General features: G+C 39.7%; 1 protein-coding gene across 2 annotated transcripts in view; it reads left to right on the top strand.

Moving 5' to 3' along the window:
* Positions 1 to 18,657, top strand: part of KAZN (kazrin, periplakin interacting protein) — a 1,041,121-nt gene that overhangs the window by 366,386 nt on the left and 656,078 nt on the right. The gene's annotated exons all lie outside the window — the stretch shown is intronic.

Raw genomic sequence — 18,657 nt, 5'->3', positions numbered from 1 at the left:
TTTTCAAAGGGGTCTCTGACCCCAGAAAAGGTTGAAAATCAGCAAGCATAATACTGCACCCAAGATCACGGCTGTGCCTGATTGCTGAACCTGAAAGCAGGCTGCATTGTGTACCAAAACGATATTAATTCTGAAGACAGTGGAGGCCAAGATCTGAAATCAAGATTACCCCCGATCACGTAGGGCTTATGGCTGTCTGATGAAGAATGATCTAAGGGACAGAAGTGGACTCTTCTTTTTTTTTTTTTTTTTTTTAATTCATAAACCTTTCCCGGTACATTTGGGTGGCAAGGTCTCTGCTAGGAACAAGAATTCCAAAGATGGATTGGCCTCAGCTCTAACTTTAGAGGGCTCACAGTCTACAGTGAGAGGCAAAGCATTCCCTTTTGCGTCTAAAATTATGGTTCATGTATCTTTGCTCTGCTGGAGGAAAAATCCCACAGACACACCATGGGTTCAAGAGTTCCAGTGTTAATGGGTTGGAGTGGAGAAGTTCTTGCTGCTTTTGGAAGCCCCGTGAGAGTTCAGAAAATATGAGACCTCTCCCTCCCTCTGGAAAACACACTTGTCTTGTCTGTCTGTTCATTGCACCTTCTCCCCATCAGGGGAGGAAACATAACAATTTTTGTTTTGAGAGATTAAATTGCTTGGCTGGCTGTTGTGGCCCTGGGTGGGATGAAACTAGACATCGTTAATGAAATGTGTAGCTGCTTTTTTTTTTCCTTTTTTTGGTGGATCATTTTGAAAAGTATTTAGCTGGAGAACATTAGCACAGCTTGGGCGAAAGTGCTTTGTGGGAAAATTAAATACCCATATTTCTCCATCTCTGCGACTGCTCCCTGAGTACAGCCTCTTAAAGGGGGCTCTGGCGAAGGCCTGTGGCGGGGGTGGGGTAGGGGATTGCTGGCTCAGAGAGCCTTTGGACCACACCAGTGCTCAGACCCAACTGGTCCTTGCTTTGTGGTTCTCATTGCGCATAGCCAATTTGTCAGAGGCTCCAAGTCTCTCCAACAGGCCCCCTAGAAAGGAAGTGAACCTGGGGTAGAATGGACTTTGGTCTCTCCTTATACCTTCCTGATTCTAGCCTATTTGGATCCAAAACTCTGCTCTTGAAAACTGCCCAGCCCACCCTCGCTGGGAAAGTCAGCTGTCCTAGGTGGCTTCTGGAAAAGGAATACTTTATCCCATGCCACCATGTGGACCATCTGAGCTGCTGAAATTTACTCTCCCAGATAGGGACTAGATGTCGCCAAATTTATCTCCAAATCAGCAGCATCTAAAAGGTATTAAGCTCTACCTACAAGGACACTTCCACAATCAGAGTTCATTCTTCAAAAGACAGGTTAAAATTTGCTTTTTGGCCATTTGGCCCCATTGACCCCATTGGGAGGCTTAGAGGTGAAGTTAGCAAAATGTGACCCCCATGTCCCCAGTCCTTTCTACTTCACTCAATGCTGTGAACAAGGGGGCCAGTTCTGCCACTCATTCCAGTTAATTTGTTTCTCTAGGATCTGCTCATCTCATTTACTTGGAGCCGAACCTTAAAGCACTGAGCAGAAAACAGAGAACACGGGGGATTTAATAAAGAGATGTTGACCCCAAGTGGTCCCAAGTTCATACGTTACTGTCTTCTCCACAAGGTCCTCTCTGGTTCTCACACTGAAAGAAATTGCTTCTCTTCTACATCTGTGACCCTCTGTACCTGCCAGACAAAATGCTCCAAACTGCCTTGACCATGACTTAGTCACTCATAGAGGACCCCATTTCTATATTCTCCCACTGCCATGCTAGATATTCAATAACTAGCATGAACATTTTGGTTAACAATAAAGTCTACTCAGCCCTGACATTTTGGGCTGCGTCTCCCTTCAGTGATCATCACACAGCTATGGCTGACACTTCTGTGGTCCAGACACTCTGTCTATGTTATGTCGTATATATTCACTTGCCTACTATCATTATCCTCCTTCACTGATGAGAAAGCTGAGATCCGAAGAGATTAAGGAGCTTCACCCCAAGACCATTAGCTACACTAGTGTCAGAACTTGAACTCCAGCCTGTTTACCGTAAAAGACCATGCTGTGACTTGACAACGGGACACTGCCTGTCCTCAGATGCCCATGACAGAGCCTCCAGCTGGAAAATGGTTTCCATCCTTGAGTTGGAAAACAAACCCTATGTACAAAGAAGCAGTCACATAGAGTGGTTAGTCACCAAGGCATGCTAAAATAGTGGGTGAGCATTTCATGAGAAAGAGGATATGTACAAAGTCCCAGAGTATCTCCCCCAAAATTATTTATGACATGGGAGTATGAGTAACTTTTACACTGGAGAAAACTGGCAGCTTAACCAAGTAACAGAAGCCAACATCATCGATATGGAGGCAAGAAGATATCTTGTGTCTCCTGGTAGGATGTGCAGTGAAGGACACAGCATCACTCTGGTCTTCTGCCAAAGATGAATAACTTGAATCTAATCATGAGAAAAGACTAGGAATGTGCTACAGAATTTTGAATTTTCAAGGTCAGGAAGCAAAGAATGTCTATTCCAGATTAAAGGACACTGAAGTTTCCAGACTAGAAGCAGCTAAACATGATGATAATCTTCGGTCGTACCCGAGCCAAGGCAAAAATAGCTGTATCGAGCATCTCAGAGACAATTGATGGGATTTGAATATGGACGATGAATTAGAAAATGAATTAGTATTGATGTTACATTGTATCAATGTTATATTTTCTGATTTGGATAACAGCACTGTGATTACATGGGAGGATATTTTTAGGAAATGCACACCACAGTTTTTAAGGTTATAGAGACACAGTACCTCCAATCAACTCAATAGTCAGGAAAACATAATAAATATGTAAAATGTCTGGAAAGAATAATAAAGCAAGTGAGATAAGTATATAAATTATGGGTGTATCTGGGCAAAAGGCATACAGAAGTTTCATGTACAGTTCTTTTCTGTAATTTTCAAAATACATCAAAATTAAACGATGCAAAAATTTTTAGAGTAGTTGTTGGAAAGAAAGGCTCTGGAGTTGGACTAACTGGTCTTAAAACCTGGATCTGCCAAGTACTGGCTGTGTGACCTTGGGCAAGATACCCAACTTCTCTGCATCTCAGTTCCTTGCCTACAAAATGGAGCTAATGGAGTGTTTATTCTGAAGACTTTCTGATGATTAAATGAACTAATATGTGCAGAGTAGAACCTGGGGCCTCATCAGCACTCACTGAGCATTAGCTAAGATTAGCAGTAAGCCTGAAGGTCAACTGTACCAATTTCTTTGGCATTGTCCTGATATGTATGGATTCCTGTTTTATCAGATGCTCTCCAGGGGAGCTGTTCTAAAGACGAGCAAATTGTTAGGAGATTTGGAGGCCATTTCATCAAACACATGCTGTCCTTGAAGGGCTCGAATGCAAGGCAGTTAGCAAGAATTAATGAAAAATTGGCAGCCTGATTTTTTTGGCCCAGTCAAAATGTGCAGTCTCGCTGCTAATTAAGTCTCTACAATTTTCCCAGAACAATGCCACCTGTAGGTTTGCCTGATTTATGTATTTATTTTTTCACTTGGCAGCTACGCAAAAGAAAAACAACTAGCGTGGTGAAAAAAGAAATGGGGTTTCCCCAAAATGCAAGCCCTTAAGAAATGATGACCAGATGTTTGTGATACACTGTCGGAAAAGTATTGTTGAACTAATATTGAGTTCTCCCTACCGGTTACAAGGCACGTGTGCAGGACGCTGTTGGGAGCTTGAGGGGGAATAAGATACGGGATAGTTCTCAGGTTACACTGGAACAGAATGACCAGAGTGAGAGCGTTGTGGGACAAAGTCAAAGAGGTGGCCAGGGCCAGATTTCGGGGGCCTTGGAAGCCATGCGAAGGCATTTGGGCTTCATGCTAAGTATTACAGGAATCCACTGAAGGCTATTAAGCACAGGAGTGGATTAACTGACTTATATTTAGGGAAAAAATCTGGCTGTTGTGTGGGCCAAGTCCAAAGCAAGGAGATTAGAGAGGAAGCGCTGTTATCCATCAGGGGAGATGATGGTGCTGGGCAAGGATGAGGACCATGGAGAGAAACCAGTTTCCAGTTAACAGTTATTTTGGAAGTAGAGCCACCAAAGCTTGCCAGTAAGATGGGTTGGATTGCAGTGAGGAGTGGCGAAGGGAAAGGCAGGTGCCAAGGAAGATCCTAGTTTCAAAAAAAGGGTAGAATTCGACCATGTGATGGTGACAAGGAGGATATTATGGGCAGGAAGGTGTGAGCAGAAACTTGAGGTGAGAAAATAGAGCCCGTGTCCAGGAAGGGAGGAGTAACTGGAATCTTTCTGGAGAATGAGGTGCCAAAAGGAAAAGCACAGTAGATGTGGTTGGAGCTGGAGTGGAAAATACCAGACCAAAGAAAATGAATTTCTTTCTGCAGGCAATATGGAACCATCACATGATTTTGAATAGACTAGAAAATTCCCAGCAGGCCTCCACTGGTTAGAACAAGTCCACCACCTTCCTAATGACCCATTCTTGTACTCAATGACTTAAAGAGTATTTTGCATCTAGCATAAATCTCTCTATTGGTTCTATGGAAAACACACACACCCACACATTGCCTACCTCACTGATTTTTAAAACGGTTTCAATTCCCTTTTAAGGCTGCTGGTGGGCCCTCGTATTTACCAGACTATTGGCAATTTCACACATTCAAATTACAACCTCCAACTTCTGCAAATAAAAGATCTTTATGTTCCCCAGTTGTGAAGTTTACTCGCAATTTCTATGCAGAGCGTTCCGTCTGTGCTTGCTTTCAGAGGCTCTGTGAGCACATCTGCTCACTGCCACATTTGAGAATTCCCAAGAAAAAGAGGGTTTTGTTGCAAAAAGCCTGGCAGCCCGAGCTCTTTCCAAAGGATGCCTCATGGATGCTATGCTGGAGGGAAGTTGTCACAACAGAGGCACCAACTCTGACAGTGTGGCCAACTATTTGGAGATGTCTGACACCAGAGGAAACCCACAGTGATGAGCTTGATAAGAGATCCATAAAGCTTCTTGTTCTACTGATGAGATGACCTATTTGGGGCTTCTAGAGATCATTCTGTCACTCAGTAAATATTTGAATTAGTGAGGGAAAGGCCTTTGTATCCGTGATGAAAAATTAAAGGTCGGATGCTGTATTGAGCTGCAGAGCCAACATTCTGTGCTGTACCACAAGGGGAAGACAAGATGAGGATAGCGAGAGGTTCAGAGCAGGCAAGGACATCACAGTCACATAGACTTGGGTTTGAGTCCAGACTAGCACTTCTTTGTTTTGAGACATTGAACTTCACCTTTCTACATCTTTTGTTTCCTTAGCTATACAATGACATGATAAGCATTACTTGGTGGAATTGTTGGGATTACTCTATAAGATAATTTGTATGCTGCTTGTATCACGTAGTAAGTTCCCTATAAATCTTTAACAACCCCTTTCTCATATAACCATCTTAAAGGCAGTTTCCTACATGAAACCATTAGCTGGACAGTGGAGCTCCTGGAGCTGTAGAAATTTAGAGAAGAAGCATCAGTGTAATAGAATAATCAGGAAGGCATCATGGAGACTGAAATTATAGTTGAGCATTGGAGCACAAGAAGGATGTCAATGGGGTTTTATTATTCTCTCCTTTAGCATTTCATAGTGTATTCTCTTGCGATATGACTGATTCTAAAGAGCAGGGGTCATGCCTGATTGTTCCTTGTAGTAGCTCCTGTGCTTAGCACAGTGCAAGATGCCCAGAAATGGATTAATAAATATTGGATGGGTGGGTGGATAGGTGGATGGATGGATGGATGGATGGATGGATGGATGGATGGTTGATTGGTTGGGTGGTTGGATGGGTAGATGGATATAAAGAGAGAAATTTTAAGAGAATAACATCTAGAGAAGAGTAAAAGCAGTGCAAATGTATGGAGGTGGGGGATCAGATGGGTTATGACATGGTTTTGGCTCATAATGAGCTCATGATGCTTGGAGCAGAGGATACATGCTAGAGAACTGCAGGAGAGTAAGTCCCCAGATATTAGAACCAGGTTCAGGGCGCCTTATAGGCTGAGGACAGAATGTTCACTTGATATCGAAGTTAGTGGGGGGATCTTTAGCTGGAGGATTTCAGATGGAGAAAGATCTTAGCACAGTTAATCTGACAGCAGTGTGAACAAAGACCTAGAGGAGACAGAAATAAGGGGGGAAAGCCAGTCAGAGCCTACCATTGGGTACAAAAAATAGGAATAACTCTGGGATTGATGGATCCAGGTTCAAATCCTGGCTCAGACAAGTTGCCTATGGTCTCAGAGTCTGTTTCCTCAAAACGTCTTATGTGTAGTCCTCTTCTTTTCTCCTTGCCATAAAATTACTTTCAGAATATCTTTTAAATAACCGTAATCACAGTACAGAGTACTTAATCTGCGGCAGAGCCTGCAACAGGGCTTTGCAGGCATTGCTTGCTTTGCCTAAATTAACAGTTGAAACTATTCTAGGAAATAGGAAGCTATTACCCCATTTAATTAAGAGAGAAACAGATATACGGCACTTTAATGAGTTGTGTAATCTCTTCCAGCTGATGCGAGAGGTGGGATTCACACCCAGGTCAGCGTGATGCCTCAGCTTGCCTTCATTATTTTTTGTAATAAGCTTGTATTGAGTATAATGGCCTTTTCATATGACTCCCAGTGATTCCTCCCTCCTGGTAATCATCCCTTTGTAGAATTCTCACCCCTTGAGTTTGGACTGGTCCTAGTGACTTGCCTAAAATGAATAGAATATGACACGTGGGGCACCTGGAAGGGTCTACTGGTCAAGCATCTGATTCTTGATTTTGGCTCAGGTCATGATCTCCAGGCCATGGGCTTGAGTGCTGCATCTGGCTTTGAGTTCATCAGGGGGTCTGCTTAAATTCTCTCTCTCTCTCTCCCCTGCTCCCTTCTCTCCTCCACCACTGCTTGTGAAGAAAACATGACACATGATGCCATGTCATTCATGATAAGGTTACAAATGCCTGTGTCTTCCATCTTGGTAACACTCTTCTCCCTCTTGGCTTACATACTTTGGTGAAGCAAGCTGCTGTGTCGGAGAGGTCCATGTGGTCAGAACTGAGGGTCGCCTCTGGCCAACAGTGAGCATGCAGCTGAGGCTGTGAGTCCAGCAGCCCACAAGGAACTGAATCCTGCCCACGACCACATAAGTGAGCAGAGCCACCCCAGGCGGGCCTTGAGGTGAGACCACAGCCCCAGCTGTTGTGTTGCTTCAGAGACCCTCAGTTACACCACGCCCTCTTCCTGAACTATGGAATCTGTGAGATGATAAATATTTTGAGCCTCTGGGTTTTGAGGTGGTTTATTGGGTAGTAATAGACAACTAATACACCACACAAAAAGGAAAGTGTATAAATCACAATGATACAGCTTGATGAATATTTCACCAAGGATAGCACATTTGGTAACCAGAACTGCCGTCGCTAATGGATGCGATCAGGAGATGGACCATCACCAGGACCCCAGAAGCCACATTCCTACACCTCACATTGCCCATATCCTGCCATGCCAAGGAGAATTTCTCTCTTGATGTCTAACATCATAGATTAGTTTTGTCTGATTTTGAACTTTATGTAAGTGGAATTGTTGCATAAATATTCTTTTGTGTCTGACCTCTCATTTGGAACCTACCTTCTTTTTTTTTTTTTCAAAGATTTGTTTATTTATTAGAGAGAGAGTGGGGAAGGAACAGAGGGAGAGAGAGAATCTCAAGCAGACTCCCCACTGAGTGCAGAGGCCCGACAGAGGGCTCGATCTCAAAACCCTGAGATCATGACCTGAGCTGAAACCAAGAGCTGGATGCTCAAAAAACTGAGCCACCTAGGCATCCTTTGGAGCCTGCCTTCTTAAACGGTCCCTAAACTTCCTCATCGATGGAACCAGTGAACTTCATTACTCATCCTGCTATGATTTTCATCCATCCCATATATCTAATTATGTGTATTTTATCCATCTCGTATAACTAATTCTGTGTATGTATTCTGCATAACAAATTAGCCAAAACATAGCTGGGGGGAAAAAAGGGTCAGCTTTTCCTGTTTGTGGTGCTTATAATTTTGACAAACCATTGAAAGAAATTGAACTACCTGAAAGGGTTCTTCTGTTCGAATCCCTTGTTCCCCTAAATTCACTAGGAGACACCTTGGGCAAGTCACTTGACTTTTCTGGGCCAGGGTTCCCACTTGTGTAAAATTAGGTAGTTTGGCCTGATTTTAAGTTCCATCTGTGGAATCCTAAACTTGGAGGAACTTCTAGCCTAGATCATGACATACTCCATAATGTCACCCTTTTACTCAGGCATGTTGACAAATTTAAGTAATTTTCAAAATCTAGTTTAATTTTAACACATCCCAAAGACACATAAAACCTAACACTTGGGATGGAGAGATATTATGAAATAAATATTACATAAGATGTGAATTGCAAAAGGGCTGGGAATCATAGGGCTGGAAAAAAAATGGTGGTTTGGCTTTTTCAAGTGGAAAATGAGGCCAGTAAAGACAAATTACAATGGTAATTGCCTACTTCTAATCAGTGGCAAATTATGGGTAAGTGGGTAACTGGGCAGTTAATCCTAGAAAAGCCATTTGCTCTGTGATATTTGATACAGATTTGAAAATTTAGCCTTGAATGAAAACAATTTAACGCCCATTGGTGATTTCTTTGCACATCTGTACATGTAAATACTTTCGGTTTGGTTGTTCCGAGTTTGTACAGCCCTGTGTATGTATCAGGAAGACACTGTACTCCTTAGGGTGCCTGGGTGGCTCAGTCAGTTAAGCGACTGCCTTCAGCTCCCGTCATGATCCCCGAGTCCTAGGATCGAGTCCCGCATTGGTCTCCCAACTCCACAGGGAGTCTGCTTCTCCCTCTCACCTTTTCCTCGCTCATGCTCTCTCTCACTGTCTCTTTAAAAAAAAAAAAAAAAAAGACACTGTATTCCTTGGAGGAAAGAGAAGTGAGTTCTCAAGAGCCTATTTTGTCCTAAACCTGTGATACCCACTGTGGTCACCTTACAGCTAGACTTGTCTAAAATTTCTAGGATCACTTTCTACTTAAAGCTGATCACATTTAGAACCATACAATTTCCACACATTATTTACCAAATCACTTTTTATTGACGCAAATGGAAAGCGCCCTCCAAAGTCATCGCTTCAATGGTACCATCTGGCCTTGCTCATCTTCATGGGCTTTGCCGTGAATTATCCCAGCCTCCGCACCCCATGGCCTGGTCCCATGGAATCCCCATCAGTTCTTAGGTTTAGACAAAATGCATATGCTTCCAAGCCTTTATTGGGACAGGCCTGGTCCCTTCTGAAAGCTCCTTTCAGGAGGCTTCCCTGCCCACTCCATTCAGTGGCTTCTTCCCAGTCCCTCTCTAACTCTTACAGGTGACATGTTTCCATCATCCTTCCATTCAGTTTGTTTAAAAGTAAATTTTCTATGAAGGTGTAATTCACGGATCATAAAATACACTCTTTTAAAGTATACAAATCAGTGTTTCTAGTATATGCACAAAGTTGTACAAATGCCCCATTTTCTAATACTGGAACATTTTCATCACCCCAGAAAGAAACCAGGGCAGCCATTCCCCATTTTCCCTTTTCTCACAAGCCCCTAGAGACAACAAATCTACTTTCTGTAGCTATGGGTTTGCCAATTCTGGGCATGTCAGACAAGTGGAATCCTACAAAATGTAGCCTTTGGTATCTGGCTTCGTTCACCCAGAACAGCGTTTTCCGCACCTGTCCATGTTGTATCACATATGCGAACTTCATTCCTTTTTATAGTGAAATAAATTTCATTGTCGGGATACACCGCATTCTGTTGATCCATCTCTCAGTTGATGGACAGTGGGCTTGTTTCCACTTTTTTGTGTTACAGGTAACACTGCTATGAACATTTGTGTGCAGGTGTTTGTGTGACATTCATTTCCTTCAGTGTATTTATTTATCTAGATTTGTTTATTTATTATTTGAGAGAGAATGCATGTGAGTGGGGGGAGGGCCAGAGGGAGAGAGAGAGAGAGAATCTCCGGTAGACTCCCCACTGAGCATGGAGCCTGACGCAGATCGCAGGGCTCGATTTCAGGACCTTGAGATCATGACCTGAGCTGAAGTCAAGAGTCGGACACTTAACTGACTGAGCCACCCAGGTGGCTCATTTCCTCCTCATTTCCTTCTCCAACCATCTTCACAACCACCATGGAATATTTATGAGGGCAAATTCCTTGTCTGTCTCATGCACTGCAATTTCCCTAAAGCCCTAGCACAGTACCTAGTGGCTAGACATTTGTTGAATAAATACATAAATAACAAAACAGTGAAATAGTATTATAGTATTCTATTTCAAAAATTAATTTTATTGTTACCATGAATTTCATATAGTACATACAACCCTTGGCCCTAGTAAAACATAGATACTTTAAGTGTACAATTTGATACATTCTGACAAATGTATATCCCAGTATAATCACCACGACTAACACATCAAGATGGGAGACACAATTACAGAACCTGAAAATGTACCCTCATGCGTTTCACTGTCCATATCCAGCCCCCAGCCCCAGCCCCAGCAAACACTGGCTACTTTCTAACACTGTAGACTAGATCTACCTTTGCCAGAATTTCATATAAATGGAATCCTACCATATGTACTCTTTTGCATCTCAAGTCTTCTGCTTACCATGTTTTTGAGATTCATCCCTATTGTTGCATGTATCAGCAGTGTGTTCCTGTGTGTGTGTGTGTGTGTGTGTGTGTGTGTGTGTGTGTGTGTTCCATCAGAAGCATATACCATACTTGGGTTATCCATTCATTGGGTAAGGGATATTGGAATTATTCCCAATTTGGGGCTTTTATGAATAAGGTTGCTATGGACATGCATGCACATGTTTTTCTGTGGACATATGTTTTCATTTGTCTTGGGTATATACCCAGAAGTAGAATTGCTAGGTCTAATGGAAAGTGGTACTTCACTTTATAAAGCTGCCTGACTGTGCAAAATAATTGCGCTGTTTTATACCACGTGATGTATGAACTTTCCAGGAACTCCACCTCATCACCATACTTTACATTATCAGTCTTTAAATTTCATTCCTCTGGGTGGATAGGTGTTAGTATCTCTTTGTAGTTTTTGTTTGAGTATCTCTGATGGCTTAATACTATTGATCATCTTTTCATGTGTTTTTTTGGACTTTGGGGAAGTGTATGTTCAAACTTTCACCCATGTTTTTTGAGTTACCCTATTATTGAGTTGTAAGAGTTCTTTATATATCCTGGATATAAGTCCTCTCTCAGATAAATATACAGCAAATATTCTCTTGTAATCTTTGGTTTACTTTTTCATGTTCTTAATGGCCTTTCAAAAGGTAAAAAAAAAAAGTGGTGAAATCCTTACTCTTTTTTTTCCTTTATGGATTATGCTTTTTGTGTCCTAATTGTGAAGTTTTTCTTACACCAAGATCACAGAGATTTTTTTTCCTATTTTTTTCAATGTTTTGTTTTAGCTTCTATGAGTAGGTCTAGATGTCATTTTGAGTTGATGTTTGTGTATGATGTAAAGTAAGGAATAAAGGTCATTCATCTATACCCAACAAGCATCATATATTAAAAAGACTATTCTTTTCCTGTTTAATTCCTTGGCTATTTGTTGAAAATCAATTGACTGTACATACATGGACCTGTTTTTGAAGTCTCAGTTCTTTTCCATTGATCTAAATTCTATCTTAGGTCAAATACCATATTGTTTTGATTATTGATTTGATTATAGATTTGTCGTGAATCTTCATATCTGGTAGTGTAAGTCCTCCCCTTTTGTTTTTAAAACTTTTGTTTTTCTATTCTACATCCTTTGCATTTCTATATAAATGTTAGAAAATCATATTGATTTCTACAGGAAATCATGATAAGATTTTGACTGGTATTGCATTGAATGGGCAGATCAATTTGGAGAGAATTAACACATTAGAAATATTGACACTTTCCATCCACAAACATGATAAATCTCTCAAGGTTTTATAAAGGTCTTACTTTAATTTTTTTTTTTAAAAAGGTCTTACTTGAATTGTCCTGGCAATATTTTGTGGTTTTCAGTATTCAGATATATATATTCAGATATATATAGATACACTTATTCCTAGGTATTTAATGTTTTTATGCTATTGTAAATATTATTTCTAAATTTTAATTTCTAATTATTCATCATTAGCATATAGAAATAAAATTAATTTTGTATACTAACCTTGTATTCTGTTCTTGTTAGACTCATTTACTACCTATAGATGCTTTTTAAAAAAGATTCCTTTAGATTTCCTACACAGATGATCATGTCATCTGGGAAAAAAAGTTTTACTTCTTGTCTGGTGTATAAGTTTTTATTCCATTTTCTTGACACACTGCACTGCCCAGGGTCTCGTCTGTCAAATATAAGTGACAAGAATGGACATTCCTTTCTTATTTGTAATCTAGGGGAAAAACATTCAGGCTCACACTCTTACATAGGATGTTGGCTATAGGTTTTTTGGTAAATGTCCTTTATCATTTTAGAGAAATTTTCCTTCTGTTCCTTCTTTGCTAAGAACTTTTGTCATGAAAGTATATTGAAAATGTCAAGTGCATTTTTAGCATCTGTTGAGGTGACTTTATGGTTTTCTTTATTCTGCTAATAAGGTGAATTATACTGATTGGTTTTCAAATTTTAAACATCTTGACTTTCCTGGGATAAATCTCACTTGGTCATGGTATATTACGACTTACATATATTACTTACATATATTGCTTTCACTTAGAGCAATTATGTTAAGAAGTTTTGTGTCTGGATTCCTGTAGTTTCCATACAGTATCTTTGTCTAGCTTTGATATCAGAGTGACTCTGACCTTATAAAATGAGTTGGGAAATGTACCCTTTATTTTCTGAAAGAGTTTGTACAGAACCGGTTACTTTCTTCCTTAAATGACTGACTGTGTTCATGAGTAAAGCCATCTCGGCATAAAGGTATTTTTTTTCTGATCAGGTTTTTAATATGAATTTAATTTCTTTAACAAATACAAGATTGTTTACATTTTCTACTTTTTGGTATCAGCTTTGCTTATTTGTGTCTTTCAAAAAATTTGTCAAAATTTAAGTTAAATTTTTAACTTACTCACAAAAAGTTGTTCAAACATTTATTGTCTCTCTCATGTCTATAAGCTCGCTGTGAAGTGAGATCAGTGATGTCCCTCCTGCATTCCTCATATTGGTTATTTGTGCCTTCTCTTTGTTTCTTGATTAATCTAGTTAAAAGTTTATTAATTTTGTTGACTTCTTTTGCTTCATTGATTTTTCTTAATGTTTATCCATTTTCTATTTCAATGATGTCTGCTTTTATTTCTACTCATTTGAATTTAATTTTTTCTTCTTTATCTAGATTCTTAATGGAACACTCAGCACATTGGCTTTAAGCCTTCCCCCCTTTATAGCATTTAAAACTATAAACCCCTAAATTTTGTATGTTGTGCTTTAATTTTAATTCCGTTCAAAATATTTTCTAATTTCCCGTATGATTTGGTTTTTTTTTTTTTTTTGACCCATGGATTATTTAGAAGTATGTTTCCTAATTTCCAATTACCTGGGAACTTTTCAGCCATTTGTCTGCTCTTGGTTTCTGATTTAATTCTGTCGTGCCGAAAGAACATAGTGCGCATGGTTTTAAATCTTCTGACGTTTACTGAAATCCTCCCCTGGGGGCCCGGGATGAGATTTTTCTTGGTGAATGTTACCCGTGTACTTGAAATGGATGGATACAATGCTACTCTTTGTTGGAGCAGTCTATGAATGTCACTTAGGTCCAATGGGTTTTAAGTGTCATTCACGCTTTCTGTATATTTACTGATTTTCTGTCCACATGTCCTATTGATCATTGAAAGAAGAGTGCCGGTGCTTCCCACGGTATCCGTGGATATGTGGCTTTCCCTCTCAGTTCTGGCAGTTTTGTTTCATACATTCTAAAGCTCTGTTATTTAGGATTCTTATGCATTTTGGTGAATTGGGCCCTGTATCATTTCATAATATTCTTCTTTATCTCTAATTAATAGTCCTTGTGCAGAAGTCTGTTTTTCTGATGTCACTATAGCTAGGGGACGCCTGGGTGGCTCTGTCAGTGAAGTGTCTGCCTTCAGCCCAGGTCATGATCCCAAAGTCCTGGGATCGAGTCCCACATCAGGCTTCTTGCTCAGCAGAGAGCCTGTTTCTCTCTCTGCAGATCCCCCTCCTTGTGTTCTCTCTCTCTCTCTCACACACACACACAAATAAATAAAGTCTTTTTAAAAAAAAGTATACTGTGAGGTGTGTAATCTGGCGATTCACAGACCTGTACCCTGGGGCTAATAATACATTATATGTTAATAAAGATATATAATTTTTTTTTAAAAAATGGGGCGCCTGGGTGTCTCAGTGGGTTAAAGCCACTGCCTTTGGCTCGGGTCATGATCCCGGGGTCCTGGGATGGAGCCCTGCATCGGGCTCTCTGCTCAGCAGGGAGCCTTCTTCCTCCTCTCTCTCTCTGCCGGCCTCTCTGCCTACTTGTGATCTCTGTCTGTCAAATAAATAAATAAAATCTTTAAAAAAAAAAAGTATAGCTACTGCAACTCTCTTGAGTCTTGCTGACACCCTACAAGTTTTTCCTCTTGGACTTTCAACCTGTTTGTATCTTTAGTAGGTTTCTTGTGTGTAATGTATGGTGGGGTCTTGCTTTTTTTTAATTTTTATTTTTACTTCTTGATCCAGTCTGACAGTCTCTACTGTTTAAATTGTAATGTTTAGGTCACTTTTGATGTGTATATTTATTATATATGTATGTGCAGCAGTCGACCACCTTGCTATGCATGGTTTTTTTTTATTTATTTATCTGTTCTTTGTTTTCCTCCCTTCTTTTAGGTTCCTTGAGTATTTTTAGTTCCATCTTTTTCTCCATGACTGATTATTAGCTATAATTTACTTTTTAGGGGTTACTCTGTGGTCTGTATGTATAGCTGTCAATGATCACAGCTTAACTTCATGAACTTTACTTGCACCAAAGTAACTTGTTTTTCCTCTCCCTTTTTTTTTATGCTACTATTATCAAAGATTTTACTTCTACGTGACACCTTGCTATTATTTTCACTTTAAACAGACAATTATTTTTTAAAGAAATTTGCAGGGAGACTTTATAAAAGTATTTATTTATTATTTCCAGTCTTTATTCATTGGTACCCTCATTTCATTTCTCCTATAGGTTAGGCATTTCGATGACAGATTCTCTCCACTTGTGTATATCTGAAAGAAGTCTGTATTCTGACTCTGTTTTTGAAAGATATTGCATTGGCCCTAGAATTCTTTATTGACTGTTTATGTTTCTCAGCCCTTTGAAAACGTGATCTCATTTTCTTCTGGATTGCATAGTTTTTGACAAGAAGATTCTTGTCATTTTTATCTTTGTTCCTCTAAATTTAATGTCTTCTTTCCCTTTTGCTTTTAAGATTATTCCCTTTGCTAGTATTTTCCAGCAATGTGATTATGCTCTCTCTTGGGATGGTTTTCTTTCGTGTGTTACCTCGGGGTTCATTAAATTTCTTGGATTTGTAGTTTATAATCTTCATTGAGTTTGGAAAATTTTTTACTCTTTTTCTTCAAATATTTGTCTTGTCCTTTTTCCAAATTCCCATATCCGTGTTAGACCACTAGATTCTGTCCTACAATTTCGTGAGATTCTGTTGTTTTTTTCTTTCTGTACTCTTAATTTCTTTGGACAGATCCTATAGTGATATTTTCTAGTTCACTAACATTTTATTCTTTAATATTTAACTTGCTGCTAATCCCATCCAATGAATTTTAAATTTCAGATATTATAAATTTCATTTCTAGGAGTTCCACTGGTTTTTCCTTACATCATCAACTTCTCATTATATTCAGATTTTTCCTTCAAAAATTTGAAGATAGTTAAGATAACATTTTCCATCTCCTTAGCAAATTCCATCACCTCAGTTGCTTCTGGACCTGTTTCTTTGATCATTTATTTATTTTTCTTATTTGTTGGTTTTGTTTTCCCACTTCTTGGCCTATCAGGTAATTTTTTTTACTGAGTCCCAGACATTGTAAACTTTACATTTCGGGGATTAGATTCTGTTGTCTTCCTTTAGCAAGTGTTGGGCTCTGTTCCAAGGGGCAGTTCACTTACTTGCAAGGCAGTTTCATCCTTTCACAACTTATTTTTAAGCTTTGGTGGGGTGAGTCTAACATCATCTTTGTGCTCCTAAACTACTGCTCATGTGGTCTTTCTTAAGGTCCCTACCGAATGACCCAAGTGATTACTGAGTCACCCATGATAACTTTAGCTGGAACTGAATAATTTCCAAGCCTGCATGAGCTCTCAGAACCGTTCAGCTCACCGCTCACAGGCTGGTCTTTGTGGGCTTCAAGGAGATTTATGCTCCACCTGCCCATCTCTATTTACAGCCAAAACCCCAGGGGACCTACCCGTGTGGATTTCTGGACCTCTGTCCTTACAAAGCTCCATTCTCTTCAGAACTCAGCCCTCAGATTCTCTGAACTCACAGTTCTGTCTCCTCAACTCAAGTCCTTGGCTTCGGATCCCTGTCTCTTCTCCACAGTCTGCAGTATGTCTCCAGGCAGAACGTCAGGACAACCAGAAGGCTTGCCTTATTTGTCTCCCTTCTTCCAGGGATCACAGATCTGATCTGTCTGTTGTCTACTGTCTAAAGACTGTCGCTCTGTCTATTGTGTCCAACTTTCCATTTATTGATGGTAGGAGGGTAAATCTGCCTCCTGTTTTCCCATTATGACTGGAAGCAGAAGCTCTTTATAGAACATATTTTTAAACAGAGTCAAATGTGATGGGTTTTTAAATCTAACCTGACCCACTAATAACCCATTCCACCTATAATCTTTTGTGTGGGTTTGGCTAGGATATTACTGCTCTTACTGCTGATGCTGTTTTAAAATCATAAAAGAATTCTAACTGTCAGTTACTAGATGTCTGTCCTTTGTCCATTATGGTACGGAGCACTTTACAACTCTTCTCTTTATTATCTCTAGCGTAAAGTCAAAGAAACTCAGGCTCTGCGACAGTAAGTGCAGTCAGGATTCAAACCCAAATGCTATTCTTTGGAAACCTACCTTTACGCATCTTACCTTTACCACACCTTTGGTGGAAGGAGGAAGAGGGGGAGGTCCACACAATTAGGGTAGACAGAAGCTCTCTACCCGTGTTTTCCAAGCTGAGATAAGGCAAGTGGATACAGCTTTCTGGATTCCATCTTGGAATGTCTGAGTCATAATTTCTGGGCAGTTATATCCACTTGGGCTCTCAGGAGGTTCTTATATACAAATGTTTACCTGGATGTTTCCCAATTCCACCATCAACTGTCTGAACTCTAGGACCTCAAGGCATCTCCATCCCACCAAATCAAAACATACAGAGGAATTTCAACCATAAAATCAGTTCCATGCTGAAAAACTAAAATGTTTCCTGGCAGTTATCTATCCCTATTCTTTGTCATTTGTATTTAAATATAGTGACTTTTTAGTTAGAAAAACCCCAACAGTCAGCAGGCTTTCAATTAGCCTCTGATACCACCTGCTTTGAATTATAAAGCTTCAAACTACAAAGTCATGTTTATATCTAAACACAGTATTTTAAACTTTGGATTGAAGCATTCTATAGACTTCAGTTTCCGTGCTTTTCAAATTAATGGGTTAGATATTTGAAGTCTTGCTCAACTCTAAAATTTTGTTATTTAAAATATTTTGCTTTGTTTTTAAGCCGTTGTAAGGAGATTGTTTTAAAAATCATATCCTCTGGAATTAACAAAGTCACAAGAATGTACAGTCGCATTTCCCGCAGCCTCAAGTGCCAAGAATGCACCGTGAAGCCGCACTCTCCACTTCTGAGATGCTCCTTCAGGCTCTTTGATGTGTACTGCGTAGCTTACACAATGTGGTTTGTCAAGGTGAATAAGATTTATTGATCGAGGTGTAGGCAAACAATCAAAGGAAATGCTGAGTGTTCGTCTTTTAAAAAAAAAAATCCATCTGAAAGTCCAAAACAGAATGTTTTGTATTGAGGATGACCAATAAAGAAAAAAAAAATCAAGATTTTTATCCGTGCTAAGAAGTGGTCTTGCCCAGTCTCTTTTTTATGCAAATGGGAGTGTTGGGTTATAAGACATTATTAATTGTTGAGTACTCTTATTTAAAGTGTAGCATGGAGGGTATTTAATTACAGAGGGACATGGAGAATTTTAAACCTAAACCTGAATTTTATTACCAAAAAACGTAAAAGACAGTAACAGAACCTAGTGTTTATAATTTTGTCCCTGGTTCACTAAGGCAGCCCTAACCAGCTGTGCAGTCAAAGTCATTTGCATTTATTTGATCAGAAAATGATTATTGTGTACTATAAAAGCATCATTCATTTCCTATTACCATTGATCTCCAGGGAGTTTCACTCAGATCTTGCCAGGAATTTCAAATGGCAGGTGGTGGAGCTATATTTTTCTATGATTAATCATATAGTCCAAATTCAGTGATTACAACTCATTAAAGAGAGCAG

This window comes from Meles meles, chromosome 1 (genome assembly GCF_922984935.1).
Source record: "Meles meles chromosome 1, mMelMel3.1 paternal haplotype, whole genome shotgun sequence".
In the NCBI taxonomy this organism is placed as follows: domain Eukaryota; kingdom Metazoa; phylum Chordata; class Mammalia; order Carnivora; family Mustelidae; genus Meles; species Meles meles.
Note: the sequence above shows the minus strand (reverse complement) of the source record. Positions and strands in the feature narration are given on the sequence as shown.